Source organism: Palaemon carinicauda, chromosome 22 (genome assembly GCF_036898095.1).
Source record: "Palaemon carinicauda isolate YSFRI2023 chromosome 22, ASM3689809v2, whole genome shotgun sequence".
In the NCBI taxonomy this organism is placed as follows: Eukaryota; Metazoa; Arthropoda; class Malacostraca; order Decapoda; family Palaemonidae; genus Palaemon; species Palaemon carinicauda.
In genome coordinates this window covers 52,356,950-52,378,827 of record NC_090746.1, presented here as the reverse complement: position 1 = coordinate 52,378,827, position 21,878 = coordinate 52,356,950, and positions in this window count along the sequence as shown.

Here is a 21,878-nt window from a genome sequence, read left to right as displayed (position 1 = left end):
GGAGATGGTCATTAAGTTTCGGGAGGTCTTCATTAAACTGACGTCCAGCCACGTCAGGATCTAGTTTTCCCACCACGAAGGTATGCTGGATATCCTTCCAGTGTCGAACGTCGGGGGGAGTCACCATGGAGAAGGGTCTGCACTCCTCCAGTGCAGGACAGGGCTTCCCTTCTTCCACTGCCTTGTGACACGCAGCGAAGGCCTTTTCCGTAAAGGGAAGGACTGCGTCGTCGGGTGCGACGTAGGTAGGATGCTTCTTGCTCAGTGCCGGGAGCATTGAGCAGGTAAAGCCCCTACTTTTAACAGCTTTGGCTAGCATAGCCTGGGCCTTCTGGAGATCGAAAACTATCACCTCCTTTGGTTCGGTCTCCTCTTTAGAGGCAGGTTCGGATCGAAGCCGGACGTAACAGTCCGGGTAAGCCTCAAAGCTCGGGAAGAACTCCACTTCTTCCAGGGCAACCGAGCCGATCTTCTCGCTGATGAAGATCCTGCCCGTTGCAATGATCATATGCTCAGCATACCTCCAGGGGTTGGCGTGTGAGCATATCGGGAGGTCCTTAACCGAAATCTTCTTCGACTCTTTGGAACCTCCCATGGACCTGATGTACTCGTGTGTCACTTGAAGCTTCTTGTCCATAAGGGCTTCTATCATACGGAACATCTCCTGGGCGGATGGGATGGGGTCCGGGGTAGCGGAGGTAGACGGGAGAGAGACTTCCGTCGGTGTAGGAGTAGGGGCGGGGGTGGAAGGCGGAGCGACCTCCTGCTCCGACTCGGTGTAATCCACCTGGTCCTCTTCATCGTCCACGTCTTGGGCCATGAGGGTCCTCTCCGTGTTCTCCGAAATATCCGACATACGTTCCTCGTTGTCGGCATCCAGGTGACACTCGTGCATGGACTGGGCCATGACAACATCGGGTTCCACCGTTATCTGGACGGTGGGGATCTGATCCTTGGGGACCACAGAATCTGGGGATGCCTTTGGGAACAATAAGGCCCTCATGTCTTCAGTGGCAAGGTACGGTCTAGTGGCGTTCTTCTGGAAGCCACGCACCCATTTGCGTAGCTTCTCTCGAGAAGCGTCCCTAACCTCCGCTGAGGGAGGATTGTTGAACGCGTCGACCAGGCGATCCTGGCAGACCGTACAGTTCTGCGGGTCCCAGAACTTTAGATCCCCTTTCTTGTTGGCACAAGGGGCGTGGGTCCTACACGCCGTGTGTCCATAAAAGTGCGGGCGCTTCACTGCACAGAAGCTGTGGTCGCACTTCAGTTGCTCCTCCTGTAAGAGAAAGAGAACATGAGTATGGGGGAGTCATAAGGATGACTCTTAAACTAAAGTTAAATATTAATTGATTAATTCTAACTTAACATTAAGTGTGATGCACAGATAATGGGCGGAAAGAAGGAGATAGATACATACTCCGTGTAACCCGCCCGGCTGGTTACCGTGACCTTCATCCATAGACAATCTGCTGTGACCGAAGGCACAGGATAGAATTCAACATGGAATGCCCGTAGGGCAGTGGGAATTCTATTGGAAATTGTCAAGGATATAAGGCTAGGACTGAGGCCACTCAGACTCTAGAATTGGGAACTAGAAGATCCCATAGGGTAACGGTTTCCGGCAACCAGCCGTGCTAAGATACACACAGCATGCTGGAAATCTGTGATATGCAAGAAGACAGCATGGTTACTAATAGAACGGTAAGATAATACCAATCCATTTACGTAATCAAGTCATCTGGTTGCGATGTAGGGCTATCAACATCAGATGATAGCTAGTAGAAGGGGGTGCAAGTCGTCTTGACGCCTCCGGAAGGCTCCGGCAGACCGCCGGCACGCCGGAGGCCGCTCCAGCAGAATTTCTGGCATTAAGGAAGACAGTATAGAAGTCAAGAGTAATACCAGGGTGGCGGCCGCCGGCACGCCGGCAGGGAGCAGCGGCTCCGGCAGCCGGAGGTAGCCGGCTTGGTGACAGGGACAAGGATGGTTATAGCAGAACCGGAGTGCCGGCAGTGGATGCCGGCCGGTGGACGGACGACTGAGGCTATGAGGAAGGAGGGAAGGCCCTCGGCTAGTTGCCGGCGGCAGGCGGCAATCCCCCGGCACGCGGGGGACTGGCGGCGCAGAGGGTAAGGGGTAAGTCACCAAGGTAGGAGGTGGGTATCACCGACAGAAGAGGCGGCTAGGGACCGGCACCAGGATAGAGAAAGAGACAGAAGGGGGGATGTAGGGGTCCGGCCACGGACCCCAAGACATCCCACCTGAGTGGGTGTACCCATGATAGAGGCTAGCCCTATCACCCAGAAGCGGGGGCCGCAGAGGACCGGGAGCTAAGGGGGCCCAAGGGAGGGCAGGGAACACCCAAGAGGGGGGAGAACCCCTGTAGACAGAATGCATCTAGTGGCTAACCCCATAGGACACCATGAAGGGTATATGTACCAGAGCGGACTGCACACAGGAGCTCAAGGTAGCCCTACCACTCCACCCTAGGGAGGAGTTGTAGGACAGGGGACAGATGGGTATAGACTAACCTAAGCATAGGCTAGGCCATACAAGAGATAGGTGGGGAGGGGAGAAGAGAAGGGTCTTCTGTGGAGGGGGTTCTGTACCAGAGCGGCCACCAAGGAAGGGAGGACACTCCCTAGCCTAAGGTAAGGCAGCCTGTCTGAAAACGGTGCATGGGTATCGTTTCAGCAAGGTACAGAACTAACCCCTCCAAAACCTAACCTAGAGCGGGGATGTCACACCCTGAACTAGGAAGGATGGAAGACGTATCGCTATTGCAGGAAAGGTCGGAGACCTAGCCCCAGCAATAGAGGAAGGACTAGCCGTTCCTCATTCTCGGACGCAACCCGAAGGGGGGATCATTCCCTTAGGGAGGACAGAGAAGCGATATAATACTCTGATATGAGCTTGATCCCCTTACGTGGTAGGGGGAGCAAGGCTACACAGAGGGGGTGCCCTAAGGCAGGGGATGAAGGAAGCATATAGGGGTCCTACTTGTAGGTTAGGTTAGAAAGACACACTATCTAACCTGTCCCATATATGGTCCCTGAAGGCGAAAACACTTGCATCACAGTCAATAGTATTGTAAAATAATGCCACTATCTTCATAAATAAACCTAGGATCACTGATAAATATCATGCATGAACACTGATATAGGCGCTCTGGCCTAGGGGCTATACTAGCCAACTGGTATGGGGTCAGTTGATGACCGACAATAAAGCGTCAAAACACGATATAAAAGTTCCTAGCTATGAAGACTAAATAACTAATAGTATCGATTAGTTAATGAGGCCGGAAAACGCTGTTGAGGCTATCTAAATAAGGCATGCAAAACAACAGCGACGCCATAAAATGGCCGGTCCGGTCGAGGCACAGCTCTGCCACAAAACATCAAATATCTCGAAAAGTAAAAGTTACTTTACGGTCAGAGCTTATTTAAACAATACTGGAACCTTGTACTCAACTTTCCAGAAGAAGGCGAGGCCGAAGGTAGCGACATAGCGAAGATGCAAGCTGATGAAAATACACAAGGGAAAATCCGTCTTAGCAAGGCAAGCTACTAGAAGAAGGATGAGGACGGACGTGACGTCATTTAGCAATGGCGCCCGTTTGTTTACGTCTCGAGTACCAAAAGTAGCCACGAACGAGATTAGCTGTGGAACAGCTCCCCAGCTATTCTCCGCCCCTACACACCGAAGTGTTAACTCTGTTTGGGGTGTAGATAGCTATGTGGCGCGTTAATACATGCGTCCCCTGTTGATATACGATGTCTTAAAAGGGAAACCTTTAGGATACTCGCTCCAGAAGTTAGAATTCTGTGATAACCTGTGGTTAAATTCTCTGGGAATATTTAGTAGTTATTTACCCAAGGAAGCTACCAAAAAGGAACCTTCCATCAGGACGCCATGGCTTGAGCCCAAAAATGCCTATACAGTATCTTCATTAACATTAACACTAGGAACACTTATTATATCATGCAGAAGTAAACATGAACACTAGGCTGCGGCCTAGGCTAGGCTAGAAGTCTAGTATGGGGTCGGCTAACCAATTCCTAGCAATAAAGACTAAATAACTAATGATATTTAATTAGTTATAAGGCCGGGAAGGCTGTTCTGGCTAACTAAATAAAGCATGCGAAGCGAACAGCGGCATCATAAAATGGCGCCTCCGGGCAAGGCACAGCTCTGCCACAAAACACAAGATTTAAACGTAAAAAATCGTTACTTTACGGCCAGAGCTTAATTAAACAATACAAGAACCTGGTACTCAACTTTCCAGAAGAAGGCGAGGCTGAAGGTTGCGACATGGCGAAGGATGCAAAAGATAATTAGCGATCACTGGGAAAAACCAACTGATGTAGGAAGCTACAGGAGTAGGAATGAGGACGGACGTGACGTCACACAGTATGGCAGACTGTTTGTTTACGTTGCGAGTACCGTAACAGTAACGAAAGATGGTAACTTTGGAGCGGCTCCTCAGTTACTTCGCCACCTTTCCCCCCCGAAGCGTAAACGCTATGTGGGGTGCAGATAGGCGTGTGGCGTGTTGATGCATGCATCCCCTGTTGATATACGATATCCTAGAGGGAAACCTTTAGGGTACTCGCACCAGAGGTTAGAATTCTGTGAAACCTTTAGTTTAATTCTCTGGGAATATCTACTGTAGTCATATATACCCTGAGGAAGCTACTGAAGGAACATTCCATCAGGACGACATGGCTTGAGCCCAAAAATTACTTAATTATTGATAGAAGGGGTTCCTCAATCTAATATCAGGAGACCTAATAGATTCTACATTTTTAAGGAAAGGGCAGGAGAGGCAAATTTCTTCCCTCCTTGCCAATAATGAGAAACATGAAAGTATCCAGGTTAGTATTAATATCTGGCTTAACGGTTAAATTTATTGGAACGAGACTAAGGATCAGGCATACCTACCTTGCAAACAAAAGTGGTTTTGACGAAGGAAAAACCTACTTTTGGCTGGGTGCTATGTGTTCTCCAAGGACTTTTATGTAAAAGGCTACGACGAGGAATCCAATATGACATAAAATACCAAAAGAAATATTCTCCCATGCTCTAGGGTCAGAGTTTCCAAGTGTAAAACATGGATTCGGCATATGTAAGAGAAACTCTCAAATTCAGGCACTATTGAACTCAGCACACCACCTCTAATGCTGAAATCATCTCGCTTTAGATGATACGTCATTACCGAGAACCATTACTACTACTGGAGCCATTGCTACTTGTGCACTAAGTTTTGCCTAGCTGGATCTTCTATACTCAAAAGTGAGAATCAAATGACCCCTTTTCTACAAGAGGCTAGGGAGTAGTGAGGGTCTTGGAGACCACACAACACCTCCACATAAATAGGGTTTTCCTTTGTCAAAACCACATTTTTAGGGTAAATGCGCTGTGCGGTTTCCAAGAACTACTACCAGAGCAATAACCGAGTAGACTTGTGTGCCATCAAGGATAACTGTCTGAACCCAAGCAAACAACTTAATCGTGTGTATAGTTGAAAAGAAAAAAAGTCTGACCCTACTCTCATAGGGGGAAACTCCAGAGAAAAGCTTGATGTCTGTCATTATATATATCGGGTCTCCCTTCGTAGGAGCCTCAAACAAGCTACGTACCAAAAATGCAAGTTGCATCATATTGATTTGTTTCAGGTTAATTTCTTAAGAACACCCTATGCTCAGACCAACCCATAAAGCTCTGGATGTCTTGAAATTGTATACAGTATTACAAAAACTATTAACGTAGAAGCAATTTTTCTAACAGCGTGGGTTTTAGGGATAGAGAGAGGGTCAGCTTTCTTAATAAGGATAGCCTCTGTTGAGAGCTACTTGTTGTAGGTATTTTGAAACAGATTACCTTCTGAAGGTGTGGATAGCTCCAGAAATAATTGCAGGATAGACAGTGGACAGAGGTTACCATCTCCTGATCCTAAAGCTGTAATATAAAGAGGATCCCGCCTCAGAGAAACTTTTCATTTTTGGCTAAAAACAGTAATACCAGGAATGATGCTGATGAACTCCTCATTATTATCATTATCATTATTACTATCCAAGCTACAATCCTGATTGGGAAAGGAGAATGCTACAACTACAAGCCCAAGGACTCCAACAGGGAAAGTAGCCAAGTGAGGAAAGGGAATAGCAAATAAATTAAATGTAGGTAATTAATGAAAAATGTAAAATATTTCAAGATCAGCAACAACGTTAAAATAGATCAGCTATATAAACTAAAAAACGAGATTTGTGTCAACCTGTTCAACAGAATTTTTTTTTACAAAAAGTTTGAACTTCTTAAGTTCCACCGATTCAAATGCCAGATTAGTTAAAGTATTCCCCAATCAGGTCACAGGATGGTACAGTCTGAGAAGATCTCAATGCAATGAATGATCTGAATTATGAAAAATCATATGCAACATGCATACAACTAACTGAATGACGAAGCCAGCGATTTATATCCATATCACGATTAAGGAATTTAACAGACTACAAGTTTCTATCCAACAAATTAATATGAGAGTCAGTAGCTGAAGACCAGCCAGGAGACATACTTGAAACAGCAGAATGAAAGTATTAAAAGATGTCCTAAGAATAGGCTGATCATCAAAAATCTTAAAAGACTTTCTCATTAAGATAATGTGCATCTCAAAGGTAAATTTGCAATAAAAAATTGCAAATAGAATTTTAAATGAGTTGTATATTGTTACAGAGACATTGTAAATGGAAAGATCTGGATGTTAAGGAGCCACTGACCTGGACCTGCTTATAATCATACGATGAGTTTTGTTAAGGTTCAACTTCATACCCCCTAATTTGCACCATGTACTAATAACGGATTTTGAGCAAAGCGAAAAATCTAGTTTTGGGTGAGATGGCCATGTCGTCCTGATGGAAGGTTCCTTCAGTAGCTTCCTTTGGATATATATGACTACCATAATATTCCCAGAGAATTAAACTAAAGGTTTTCACAGAATTCTAACTTCTGGAGCGAGTACTCTAAGGGATATCCCTTTAGAATATCGTATATCAACAGGGGACGCATGCATTAACACGTCACATGGCCATCTGCACCCTACCTAGCGTTTATGCTTCGAGGGGGGAATGTGGCGAGGTAACTGAGGTGCCGTTCCAAAGTTACCCTACCTTCGTCACTGTTACGATACTCGCAACGTAAACAAACCGGCGCCATACTTGTGTGACGTCACGTCCGCCCTCACCATTCCGTTCTAGCTCACTACCAGCCTCCGCGATACAATACAGCAGGGAGGGGCCTAGCAGGCTGAACTGGAACAGTTGGGCGGGTCCATCAGGACGACATGGCCCTCTCACCCAAAAATAGATTTTTCGCTTCGCTCAAAATCCGTTTTTTGGGCTCAAGCCATGTCGTCCTGATGGAAGTGTACTAGAGAATTAATGTATCGTGGATTTGTTCCCAATTCAAGTGCCTGGTACTCCGAATAAACACTCCCGTGGTCTGGTGACCAAAGAGACCGTGACATCTCCGTTAAATGTCACTACCAGAGGCATTACAATGACTTGGCGTCCCGCCCCCCTGGCGTGGAAGGTCCTAGTAGGACAAGAGGAACATCTTTAAGTAATCTGATGAGGAAAGACTCACCTGGATAAGAAATCGTGCCGGTCTCAAGACAGATCAGAAGGGTAAATATTTGTGTAGGAACAAATTTATACCATTAGGTGAGTATATATAAGATAGTAGGTATATTAATCATAATAAACTCTAGAGTAGATTCAATAAAACAAGAACAGCAGCGAAAAGAGACACATGTGGTAAACAAAATAAATATTTTATTTGAAATTTGCATGGAAATATGACAAATTCGAAGATAATTTTTATTTTTCCTAACCATACAAACCTTAGCTATTTACATTGGGTTTACCTTTTAGCGCAGCTGAAATGACGAGCCAATAGTTTTAACGAGGGTTAATTACCCCCGCGCTAGTTAGCGGGGGGTAGGGGAAGGGTAGCTTGCTATCCCTTCCCCCCCCCACACACCGGTGACTAGCTTCACTTCACTTAGAGGTAGGACTTGACTTGGGGTCAGGGATGGCGGGCACATATGTGTAAATAGCTAAGGTTTGTATGGTTAGGAAAAATACAAATTATCTTCGAATTTGTCATTTGTTCCGTAACCAAAATACAAACCACGCTATTTACATTGGGTGACTTACCCCTTAGGAAGGGTGGAAAGTCCCCAGCCTTACTGACTTCGGCTTGCCCGGGGCCTCGATCCCTCAGTGAGCAGCACTAGAGAGAGGGAGCCCCTGTACCTCACAAGTTCCTAGCATCGCTAGGAACGAGTGGCCTACATAAACAGTGTATGGAGGAGAGTGTGACTCGTCCTATGAAGTTGACCTTGAGACCTTCAGATAGGAATTCTAGGATAGGACGTTCGCAATACCACCTCGTCAGGGTATGGGAGACGCAACAGTATTAAGCTTAATACTAGGAGCACAAAGAAGCATGGGTTACCTGCAGAGGTCGAGGTCAGCTATGCGAGGACCAGGATGCTGCTTCCCCAAGAGAGGGGAGAATGAAGAAAGAAGTAAGGGTCAGACATACTCTTTCATTCACGCAGACTAAGACCGGGTAACAACGCCCTCAACCTACTGCTACTTGTCCAAAAAGGAGCCTGAGGTTAGACCAGCTGTTGTGCAGCCACCACAGGGCCGATAGAAAACGTATCGAGGCTCCTGTGGGTCACGTCTTGCAGGTAGTGGGCTGTGAAGGTCGTTTGACGCTTCCAGACCCCAGATTGAAGTACCTGCGTCACAGAGAAGTCTCTCTTGAAGGCCAGGGATGTAGCAATACCCCTGACATCGTGGGCCCGAGGGCGACGTGACGGAGGAGGGTTAGGATTCAGGGCATGGTGGATAACCCTTCAAATCCAAGCTGAGATGGTGTTCCTGGTGACCCTCCTCTTAGTCCTGCCTGTGCTCACAAACAAAGCTCGCACTTGAGGACGGACTGCAGCCGTTCTCTTCAAGTAGTGCCTCAGACACCTCACTGGACATAGTAGCAGCTGGTCTGGGTCGCTTGTTACAGAACGGAGACTCGCGATCCTGAAAGTGTCAAACCGAGGATCCGGCACTCCAGGATTCTGAGTCTTGGCAACAAACTCAGGGATGAACCTGAACGTTACCTCCCCCCATCCCCTTGAATGGACTATGTCGTACGAGAGACCATGAAGTTCACTAACCCGCTTGGCCGAAGCCACAGCAAGTAGGAAAGCCGTCTTCCAAGACAGGTGGCGATCGGAGGCCTGGCGTAATGGCTCGAAGGGAGGTCTCTTAAGAGACCTGAGGACTCGAACCACGTTCCAAGGAGGAGGTCTCACTTCCGACTGGGGCCAGGTAAGCTCATAGCTACGTATGAGTAAAGAAAGTTCTAGCGATGAAGAAATATCCACGCCCTTCAGTCTGAAGGCCAAGCTTACGGCTGAGCGATAGCCTTTCACTGCCGAGACAGAAAGGCGCATTTCTTCCCGCAGATAAACGAGGAAGTCCGCTAATGCTAGAATAGTGGCATCGAGTGGAGAGATACCCCTACCACGACACCAACCACAAAAGACTCTCCACTTTGCTTGGTAGACTCCCTCAGAGGACCTTCGCAGGTGCCGAGACATTCTCTCAGCAACCTGTTGCGAAAAGCCTCTCTCCGCGAGGAGACGCTGGATAGTCTCCAGGCGTGAAGCCGAAGTGAGGCTACGGCCCTGTGAGGGACACCGGAGTGGGGTTGTCTGAGAAGCTCATGTCGTGGAGTAGGCTCCCTCGGGAGCTCCGTCAGGAGCTGCAGAAGGTCCGGAAACCATTCCGCGTGATGTCATAGCGGAGCTACCAGAGTCATCGAACAGTTGACCGATAGTCTGATCCTGTTGAGCACCCTTCTCATCAGACAGAACGGTGGAAAAGCATACACGTCGATGTTGTCCCACCGTTGCTGGAAAGCATCTTGCCAGAGTGCCTTGGGATCCGGGACTGGGGAGCAGTACAGGGGCAGCTTGAAGTTCAAAGCTGTCGCAAACAAGTCCACAGTCGGGGAACCCCACAAAGTCAGGACTTTGTTGGCTATCTGAGGATCGAAAGACCACTTGGTACTCACTATCTGCGAGGCCCTGCTCAGACTGTCGGCAAGCACATTCCTCTTGCCAGGAATGAAGCGAGCTGATAGTGTTATCGAGTGGGTTTCGGTCCACCTCAGAGTCTCTACTGCAAGATGGGATAGCTGCTGCAAAAAAGTGCCTCCCTGCTTGTTGATATAAGCCACTACCGTGGTGTTGTCGCTCATCACCACCACGGAGTGAACCGCCAGGGACCGTTGGAACTGCTGAAGAGCCAGAAAGACGGCCTTCAATTCTAGCAGGTTGATGTGTAGGTGCTTTTCTGATTCTGACCTAAGGCCTGAGGCCCTCTGGTTCAGAACGTGCGCCCCCCACCCTTCTTTTGACGCGTCCGAAAACAGAGTCAATTCCGGGGGGAGGACGAGAAGACTCACTCCCTTCCGCAGGTTCTCGTCGACCAGCCACCACCGCAAGTCCGTCTGTTCCAGAGACCCCATTGGGATCAGAATGTCCGGGGAATCAGATCCTTGATTCCACCGGGACTTGAGCCGCCATTGAAGGGATCTCATCCTGAGGCGGCTGTTTGGAACCAGACGAGCCAGGGAGGATAGGTGACCTAAGAGATGCAACCACGATTGGGCGGGGAGTTCTTCTCGCCTGAGGAAGGGTTCCGCCACCCTCCTCAGTCTTGCTATCCGGTCGTCTGATGGAAAGGCTTTGTGGAGATTGGTGTCTATTAGCATGCCTAGATAAACCAGTCGTTGGGACGGCTGCAGAGAGGACTTCTCGAGGTTTACCACGATCCCCAGATCCTGGCAAAGATCCAGAAGCCTGTCTCGGTGCCGAAGAAGGGTCGACTCCGAGTCTGGAAGGATCAGCCAATCGTCCAGATAACGAAGGAGACGAATGCCGTTCCTGTGCGCCCAAGATGAAATCAGGGTGAACACTCTGGTGAACACCTGAGGAGCTATGGAGAGACCGAAACACAGCACCTTGAACTGGTAGATCTTGTCGTCTAGGCAAAATCTCAGGTACTTCCTGGAAGACGGATGGATTGGGATCTGGAAGTACGCGTCCTTTACATCCAGTGTGCACATGAAGTCTTGTGGTCTCACCGCAACTCTGACCGTGTCTGCTGTTTCAATGCTGAACCGGGTTTGCTTGACAAACACGTTCAGAGCTGAGAGGTCGATGATGGGTCTCCAGCCTCCAGTAGCCTTCTTTACAAGAAAGAGTCGACTGAAGAAGCCTGGGGAGCCGTCGACGACCTCCTGGAGAGCACCCTTCTCGAGCATGGTCTCGACTTCGGCCTGAAGAGCCAGCCCCTTTGCCGATCCCGTGGCATAGGAGCTCAACGACACTGGATTCGCCGTCAGGGGAGGTTGAGATGTTGTGAACGGGACGCGATAGCCTTGGCCGATCACTGAGACCGTCCAAGCATTGGCCCCGTGTTGCTGCCACCTGCGGACGCAATGCTGAAGGCATCCCCCCACAGGTGGACACGCAGGGGGACTGCCACCCCTAGGGCTTGCGGCCGCAGCCGCCCCCCCTAGGAGTCTTGCCTCCCCTGGAGGACTTACCGCCCCTCTTGACCTTGGCTGGAAGGGGCTGGGGCTTAGACACCACCTTTTTAACTGCCGGTGCCTGCTTTGGAGCCTTACGAGGCTGTTGCTGCTGTTGTGGCGGGGCTGGAGGCTTATAGGGCCGAGTTGTAAGGGCCCTATGGAGGAGGGAGTCCGTGCTGGATTTCCTCCACCTCTCAGCCGTTCGCTCCATGTCTTGAGGCTCAAACAGGTTCTCCCCCAGAAGGGAAGCATGTCGGAGCCTACACACATCCACGGCGGGGACCTTCGGATGGAATCTCTCGGACACAGCATCGTGACGCTTCAACACCGAGTTGGCCCACAGGGTGGTAACCTGGTGCGCCAAAAACTCGATGGAGCGGGTGCCCGAGAGCAAGAAGGTCTCCAGGGCCTTCCTATTGGTCTCCTTGGACAAGTCCTCCGATCGCAATAGGATGCCCAGAGATCCTAGCCAAAAGTCCAGCCACAAAGTGGCCTGCAAGGCACACTTAGCGACCTTCTCGTGGCTAAGGATCTCTGCCGCCGAGAACGACACCTGCCAGGCAGAGAGCTTCTCAAGGGGAACTCCCTTCGCCAGCTCCTCCACAGAGTGATGGATAGGAAGAGCGAGGTTGGGCTCACCCAGAATCTCGAAATACCTCCTCTGCTGAAGACGAGGAGGAGGTATGAGCTTGTTCCCAGCAGTAGAACGACTGGAGGAGGCAAGAAGCGCGAGCTGAGCGTTGGCCCTAGCTCTGGCACTCTTCAGACCCCGAGACCAGGGCAGATCGTGTCTTTGTCTTCACGGGGGGCGATGACTGGATCCATAAGCCCATTAAGTTGCCTTATCAGGCTTAGGACCTGCCAGAAGGCATGTTCGGATTCCTGCTGTTCTCCTCCCTGCGGGCTGGCAGCTAAGTCTCCTGCCCCAGGGATCTCTTCCTGGGGTGAAACGTGGACATTCCCCCGGGTAGTCGTGGGTTCCTGGCGAATCCTTGAAGAAGATTTCGGGACGGTCTTGGAGTCCTTGGATTCCCTCCTGGGAGGGATACAGGATCCCAACAAAGAGATTCGAGGGGCCCCTTCCTCACGAGATGATTCTCCTCCATGAAGCGAAGTCTCCCCCTTGGTGCCGAGGGGAAGACTACCGCCCCACTGGACTCACCCGAGGACGGAAAGGCCTCGTCCACAGGAGAAGGAGAAAGCACTCTAGCAGGAGAAGGGGCCTTCGCGACCGACCTCTTGGGAACCAACTTCGCCCTGGGGGAAGTCACCACGAAGTCGACTCCTCTCTTTCTCTTCAGCGTAGGAGAGACAGCCGTTGGTTTGTTACCCTGGTCGGCGAGTGCTGGTTTCATAACCCTCACTAACGCCCGTGCCAGAGGACCAAACCAAGTCTGTTGCTCCAAGGACACTGAGTCCGAAATCCTCGCTAAAGGGAAAGGGATCGGACGATCCTTTGGAGTGGACACCACAGTACCTGCCTGAAAAGAAGGTGGGGAAGAATGATGTACTAACCTCTCCTCAGTAGTATCCTTGTCCTGCACTACCAACCTGTGTTTGGGTGGAGGCGATCCCGAGCGTTGTCTAGGAACACGCGTTCTTGCTGCTACCACCGGCTGCGGAATTCGCTGCGAATGATGGTCGCACGAGGGCGAATGGTCACGCGGGAGCGCGGGCGAGCGGGCGAGCGATCGCGCGGGCGCGCAGGCGAATGATCGCGCGCAGGCGAGCAGGCGAGCGGTCGCGCAGGCGAGTGGCCGCGAGGGTGGGCAGGTGAATGAGCGCGTGTCCGAGGCGGCGAACCCAAGCGTTGGCGCGATGGCGAGGAAACGCGCTGCCGCGTGGGTGAGGAAGACCGCTGGCGATGTGGATCAACAGGCGATCGGTGATGAGCTGGTGAGCGCTGACGCGCAGGTAGGCGATGCCGCGTTGTGGCATGGTGACGCGTTGGCGAGCGATAGCGAGCAGGTGAGCGATCGCGCGATGGAGAGCTAGTAGCTGGCGAACCATGTCCCTTCAGAACCTCCGGCTGACGAAGCGTTGGAGAACGTTGGCGCGCAGGCTGTAACACACGCGGGCGGTCCGGAGATCGCCGAGAAACAGGTGATCGCTGACGCGTAGAACGCTGGTGAATAGGCGATACCAAAATCACCTGTGCGCGCTGACGAGCAGGTGAACGATGGCGCGTAGGTGATCGCTGGCGAGCAGGAGGTCGACGCGTGAGATCCTGTGAAGGGACAGGTGGCGCGGCGCGTTCACGAGCAGGAACAGGAAGATCGCTGGCACGTTGGCGAACATGTGCCATTGACACACGCGCTGAACGATGTTGCGTAGCCACAGGATCAGAAGACTGATGGCGAGCAGGGAGCTCAGCAGGAACTGTAGGATGGTCAGAGACCGCAGGGCGATGATCCTCAAATGAGCGCTGACGCTCAGAAGAGAGCTGACGAGCAGGAGAGCGCTGGCGAGGAGGGCGAACATCAGGAGAGCGCCGACGAGCAGGTGAGCGCCGACGAGCAGGAGAGGGCTGATGATCAGGGGAGCGCTGACGAGCAGGAGAGCGCTGACGAGCAGGAGAGTGCCTGTGCGCTAGCACTGCTCGTGGAAGGGAAGAATCCCTTTGCCCCGAAGGAACTGTTGCCCGTCGGGTGACGAGTTCTCCAGAAGGTGAAGATCTGGCAGGAGTTGGTGAACGGTCTGCAGAGAGGTCCAAGGGAGACGGAGCTGTAGGTTGAGGCTCACAAGGAGAGTCCCCTTCGGAGGAAGAAGATCCAAAAAGGCGCCTCTTAACCCGCTTCGGCCAAACCTCTCCCACTGGGAAGCAGACCACTCCCTGCACTCACGGCACATGTTCTTCTGGTCACACCGTCGGCCCCGACATTGAGGGCAAAGGGTGTGAGGGTTCGTAGTTACGTCCGACATAAAGGTCCCACAAGGACGACCGGCAACACCAGGGCATGTACGCATTGTAAAATAATAATAATGAAGGTCAACTTCCAACCAACACACGCTGTAGAAATAAAAAGCAGAAAAATTTAATGCTGCCACGAGGACGATGAACAGACACGTCTGATCACCGCCGAGCCAAAAATGAAGTGAAGCAAGTTACCGGTGTGTGTGTGTGGGGGGGGGGAGGGGTAGCAAGCTACCCTTCCCCTAACCCCCGCTAACTAGCGCGGGGGTAATTAACCCTTGTTAAAACTATTGGCTCGTCATTTCAGCTGCGCTAAAAGGTAAACCCAATGTAGATAGCGTGGTTTGTATTTCGGTTACGGAACAAATGAAAATTTATGTACAATAATAAAATACAATAATGGACATACTGTAGATATGGTAAAAGATGGTGATGCAGAATCTGAAAGGGAAACAATCTTTTCTGTAATCACTAGTTCCTGAGGAACGCCAGTCTTTTAAATCAAAATATACTTCATGTCCGAGAACATGTGGCACACGTGTACGAATCTATGTCGTTTCACCATGGTAAAAGACAGTCCATTAGTGACACTAAGTGTCCCTTGAAATCACTATGTATCGCACTAGGGTCAACACAGGCACCCGTTTGAGTTAAAGTCCCGAAAAACTCACTGTCCTACGCAGCACTAAACAGCAGGTTTCATCACGCTACCTGCTGCCACCACAAATCGCTTGACTTCTTGCACCTGCTTCGAATAGTGTTTGAAGAACACTCTAGGGGACTTCCAGCTTGTGAAGGATCGGAGGCTTTCGAAGTCCATTCTTTGGAAGAAATTTGGGGAAGAGGCGACTGTCCTGGGATCGTGACCTGCGGGTGTACTGTCAGGATCCGCTCTGCGAATGAAGTAGATGATTTTCGCTCTAAATTGTTGTAGTGACAGGGTGGCTGCCCGACGTTTCTCCTTTGAAAAGCTGTCCTCCACCAAAGTCAGAAGTTCTTCGAAGATAGACCTTAAGACTCTCCACTGGGCATAGAGAGACATCTTCCTTCAGGGGGCAGATTCTCCAAGGGCCCCATCTTCTGGTGGGAAGTTCATTATTAGCGAGAAACGTGGGTCGGGAAAGAGGGTAAGTTCCCCCGTGTCGGCGAACAGTATCTGGCCCTCTTCTCTTGATAATGCCACTATTTCTCTGACTCTGGTTCCTGAGGCGAGAGCAAAAAGGAAGATTACTTTCTGAGTCAAGTCCTTCAGAGGGCAAGAATCATTGTCCAGGTTAGAGGCAAAATAAAGCCCCTTATCCAGGGACCAGGTGATGGTTTCGGTAGAGGTGCTGGACGGAGTTTAGCGCACGCCTTCGGGAGTTTATTAAAGATCTCGTTGGATAAATCTATTCGGAAGGCGTATAGAAGTGGTCTGGTCAAGGCCGATTTGCAAGTGGAAATCGTATTGGCTGCCAAGCCTTGTCCATGAAGGTGAATAAAGAAGGACATGCAAAAATCTATGGAGATTTCCGTAGGATTTTCTGCCTTGACGAAGGACACCCACTTCTTCCAGGATGATTCATATTGCCTTCTGGTAGACTTTGTTTTATATTCCTCTAGGAAGTCTAAACTTTTCTTCGAGATCCCAAACCTTTTCTTCACCGCTAGGGAGAGAAAATCATGAGATGAAGATCCTTGACTTTCTTTGATGAAGCGAAGACAGTCGACTTCTGCACCTGTTGGGAGAGAACTGGGCCCGGCAGAGGGATCAGCTTGGGCTGTAGCTCCAGGACTAGGGGGAATCAATTGCTCCAGGGCCACTTGGGAGCCACTAGGGCTGCTGTCCCTTTGAAGGTTCTCAGTTTGGAGAGGACTTTCAGCAGAAGGTTGGGTGGAGGGAACAGGTAAATCTTGGACCATCTGTTCCAGTCCAGGGACATGTAGTCCACTGCTTCCGCTTTGGGGTCCTCGTAAGGGGCCACATATCGAGGGAGTTGCTTGTTGTCGCTCGTCGCGAAGAGGTCGATCTGTAGTTCCGGGACTTGACGAGAGATGAAGGAGAATGATCTTGCGTCTAGGGACCATTCCGACTCTATGGGGTTTGTCCTCGATAGAGCGTCCGCCGTCACGTTGCAGAATCCTTGTAGGTGAACTGCAGACAGGTGCCACTTCTTCCTGTTCGCTAGGCGGAAGATGGGTAATAGCACCTGATTTAGGTAGGGTGATCTCGAGCCCTGACGATTGAGACATCTGACTACTACCGAGCTGTCCAGAGTTAGACGGATGTGTATCGAAGGACGCGGGGATAATTTCTTCAAGGTGAGAAGAACTGCCATGGCCTCCAAGATGTTGATGTGAAACGTCTTGAATAGGGGAGACCATGTTCCTTGAACTTGTCGTTGATGGGAGTGGCCCCCCCAACCCTCCAGAGAAGCGTCCCTGTGGATGTTGAGCGATGGAGGTGGAGGTTGGAGAGGGATGGATCTTTTCAAGGTCCTTGCTTCTGACCACGGGCTTAGCAGGGAGCGAAGCCTGTTTGGTAGGGGTCTCTTTTGATATCTTCGAGCGACGGATGCGCTTCGTCTCCAGACTCCTGATGCATCCTTTAGCTGTGCTCGTAGCACTGGGTTTGTCACCGAGGCGAACTGTAGTGAGCCGAGAACTTGCTCTTGCTGTCGTCTTGAGATCCGTTTGGATTTGAGAAGTCTTCTGACAGACCCTGCTATTTCTTTTCTTTTCTTTAGTGGAATGGAAAGGCGGTGTGACTGAAGATCCTAATGGATTCCTAACCATTGGAACTTCTGAACTGGAACGAGGCGAGACTTCTTGGTGTTTATTTTGAAACCCAGATGTTCCAGGAACTGGGTTACTTTGCTGCAAGCTTTCAAACACTTTTCTGGCGAAGTCGACCAGACCACCCAGTCGTCGAGGTAGGCCATCACTTGGACGCCCTGAAGGCGTAGCTGGTGGACGATCGTGTCTGCTAGCTTGGTGAAGATTCTTGGAACTACGTTGAGCCCGAAGGGCATGGCTCTGAAGGCGTAGCTTCTTCGATTGAGCCGGAATTCTAGATAGGAGGAAGCGTGGTGGTTCATTGGGATGTGCCAGTAGGTATCCGCCAGGTCTATTGAGATCGTGTAGGCCTTGTGAGGCAGTAGGGCTCTTATTTGTTGAAGAGTCAGCATCTTGAATTAGTTGTTCGCAATGAACTTGTTGAGGGGTGATAAGTCGAGAATGACTCTGAGTTTGTCTGAGTCCTTCTTGGGAACACAAAAGTTTTCCTTGGAACCTGGTGGACTTTACCCTCTTGATCACCTTCTTGTTCAAGAGTTCCAGGACATATTCTTCCAAGAGGGGAGTTGACGGTTGGAAGAATTGGTGGAAGGTTGGGAGTGGTTGTGTCCAGCTCCAACCCAGTCCCCTTTTTGATGATGCTGTTTGCCCAAGGATCGAAGGTCCAGCAATTCTGAAAGTGGTGGAGTCTTCCTCCCACCGGAAGCACTTCATTGCTTCTGGTTTGCCGAGGTCTTGCCACCTCGGCCGCTAGCTTCCCTTCCTCCTCTGCCCCTGGAGGGGCAGCGCTAGGAGTCTCTGCCTGAGCCTCTACCTCTGGGACGAAAGGTAGTTGACCGACGCTCATAGGCAGGGGTAAAGACCGGTGATTGTGACACCACCGGTTGGGGGACCAACTGAAAGGTCTGTTGTGGTTGAGTGACCACTTGGGGAGTTGCAGGAGCCGGAAACTGGCGTTTTTGTTGACGCTGCTGGGGTCTTGGTTTGGAGGATTTCCTCTTAGGCTGAGGGCCTTCGTCCTGAGAGGATTTCCTCTTTCGTGACATGCTCCATTTGTTGAGAAGGTTCCGATTCTCAGAGGCGGCTTTGTCGATGATCTCTTTCACCAGAGCAGAGGGATGCTTACCCCAGATGTTGGAGGAGATGAGTTTCCGGGGTTCATGTTTCACTGCCGCGTTGGCAAACACGAACTCTCTGCAGGTTCTTCTGGCCCTGATGAAGCTGTAAAGGTCCTTCATCACAGTCACCAGGTGGGTTTTAGCAAGAACCATATAGAGATCTGGGACTCTAACGTCCCCGGCCATGACCTCGAGCTGAATCTGGTGAGACAGGGAGGCAGCCAGTCTCTCCTTGGTCTCTTGCTCCCGACGAAGAAGGTGGTCATTCAGTTTCGGGAGGTCCTCGTTGAACTGACGTCCAGCTACGTCAGGGTCCAGCTTCCCAACCGTGAAGGTGAACTGGATATCTTTCCAGAACTTGTCATCGGGGGGAAGGGCGAGGGAGAGAGGCCTACATTCCTCCAGGGTAGGACAGGGTTTTCCTTCCTCCACCGCCTTCATGACCGCATGAAAGGCTTTTTCCACGAAGGGGAAGGATGAGGAAGGGGGAACAAGAAAGGACGGGTGCTTCTTGCTCAGAGCCGGCATTTTCGAGTTAGTAAAACCACGGCACTTCAGGCAATCTGCCAGTAAAGCTTGGGCCTTTGAGTGATTGAAAACGATCATCCTCTTTGGGCTCAGTCTCCTCCTTGGAGGCCAGTTTGGTCCTAAGTCGGACGTAACAGTCCGGGTAAGCTTCGAAATTAGGGAAGAATTCCACTTCTTCTAGGAGGATAGACCCTAGCTTGTCGTTGATGAATATTTTGCCAGTTGTGATTGGCATATGCTCGGCATACTTCCAGGGGTTAGACTCCGAGCAGGAAGGAAGGTCCTTAACCGAGATCTTCTTCGGTTGCCTCAATTCCATGAAACGGCTTGTAATCTGGGCGGAATGATGGCTAAGCTTCTTGTCCATTAAGGCCACCAATACCCAGATGGCATCTTCGGTGGCAGGCAGCAGGGGCTGCGGTGCGGTGGAGGTAGAGGGGACTGGCTCCTCGACCACTACGGGAGCTGCCGGAGGTGGAGGGGCGACCTCGCCCTCCAAATCAGGGTATTCCACCTGATCCTCTTCTTCCTCCGGATCCTCGCCCACGAGGGTCCTCTCGGTGATCTTCTCCACCTTGTCTAGACTATACTTGCTAAGAGTAGTCTTGATGTCTGGTTCAACGGTCACTTGAACTAAGGGGATCTCATCCTGGGGGATCACAGAATCTGCCGACGCTTTCGGGAAAAGGATGGCCCTCATCTTCTCGTTGGGGAGATACGGCCCGGCAGCGTTTTTCTGGAAACCGTGCACCCAACTGCGCAGTTTCTCTCGAGCATTGTCCCTGGCTTCTAAGGACGGGGGGTTGTCGAACCCCTTGTCGAGGAGGCCTTTGCAGACTGGGCAGGACACTGGATCCCAGTACTTGAGGTTGCCCTTCTTTGCAGTACAGAGGGCATGGGTCCGACACGCACCCTGCCCGTAAAAGTCCGGGCGGCGAACCGAGCAGAAGGGGCTCTCACACTTCAGGTACTGCTCCTGTAAAAGAAAGAGGACATGAGTACATGGAAATAGAGTCATGACTTACATTACTCTTAACTTCAGATTCCTTATCTAATTCTTAAACTTAGAATTTGTGTTATGTGAGCTCCGGATAGGTGAGCTAGAAAAGAAGTAGGAAGACATACTTGTGTATCCCGTCCAGCCAGGTACCGCGACCTTTTCTGCCGACAATTCCTTAGGACCTGAGGTTCTAGTAGAGGGAATGGTATCCCTATGGGGAAGCCAGACTAGGCTTCCTTATAAAGGAATTGTCTACAGAGTAGAGAAGGTCTGAAATCGTTCAGAACCAAGATGAAGGAGGGGAAAATAGGATAAACCCCTCAATATTGGGAAGGTCCCGGTAAGAGACTGCACTGAGAAGCACAGAGTATGCTGGAAACATTGTATTGTACACTCATACAGCTCAGACACTGTCTTCAGGGTATGAAACAGCAAAGAAGATCAGTCTGGCTATATGGATGTATAGGTCAACTGCCGGCACGGGGCCGGCAGCCGGGGGCAAGGGGTGCTTGTCCCTGGAAGTCGCGGAGCGTTGCCGGCAAGCCAGCGGCAAGCCGGAGGCCTGGTCCGGCGGGTCGAATCCATCAAGGCTACACACTGAGCAGTAGAGAGGTAGGAAACACTTATAGGGGTGACCGCCGGCAGGGCGGCAGGTCGCCGGCAGGGCTGTCGGCGATGGTGAACCTAACTGGATACATAAGATGGAAGGTGTCTGAGAAGCCGACGGCGGCGGCGGCGGTAAGGGGCGGCGGTCGCCGGTAGCGGCGGCAAGGGGCGGCAGCCCCCGGCAGCCGGCAGGCTGAAGCCATAGTTGGTCCTCAGACAGGAAGTCCTATGAAGTAGGAAGCTCACCTGGGATGCTGGCGGCTAGCGGCAGCAAGGGGCGGCAGCCCCCAGCAGCCGGCAGGGTGTTGCCTTAGGTAATCCTGAGATAGGAACGTCCTATGCAGTAGGGAGTCACCTGGCGTGCCGGCGGTGGTCGCCGGCAGGGGACGGGCCCCATGATAGAAGAGAGAAAGATAATGAGGGAAGAAGGAAGGCTAATGTTCGATACCCAACCAGCTTTCCTCCGGAAGGAGTGTACTCATGATGGGGGGGGGGGGGGAAACCTATCATTCGACGGCAGGGAGCCGGCAGACGGCTGGGTGCCTATGGTAATCCAAGGGAGGATCAGAGAACACTCAAAACGGGGGGGGGGGGGGGGGGGGGGTGATCTTCTGCCGGCAGGGCGGCCGCTAACACAACCCCATAGTCCGATTATGAGGGGGAAGTGTAGCAGAGCGGCCACCCAGGCAGGAGAGCGCAGCTTAACCTACAATTCTCCCTGAGGGGGAATTGTAGGACAGCGGACAGGGGTGTGAAGGCAAGCTGACACAAAGGATAGAGTGGGGTAGGGGGGGGTGGAGAGGGTGAGGGGGCAGAAGGGATTGCGACCCTAAAGCTCCCAAAGGGTGGGGGAATCTCTTTTCTATACTACCCAGGCAGGAGAGAAGTGCTCTCCAACCCTAGGGTAGGTTAGCTCAGAGTAGGAACAGAACTGGTGTACTGTCCTAAACTATAATAAAACAGAAACCCCCAAGGCCTAACCTAAACCAGGAGAACTCCTCCTAGATTAGGTAAGGCTGGGGATGCATATCGCTAGGCTACAGGAGGAAGGGACGAGTCCCAACCAAGAGCAGTCTAGGGGGAAGGGCTAGGCCCCCCCACCTTCAGTCTCAGTCAATACCCCAAGGGAAAGACATTCCTTAGGGGTGGACTGTGATGAACAATAAGTACTCTGGGGTTCTGACCGAAATTCCCCCATACACTATGGGAGGGAAGAGGAAAGAACTACCTAGCCTAACCTACCCGAAATAGTTCGGGTAAGGAGGTAGGA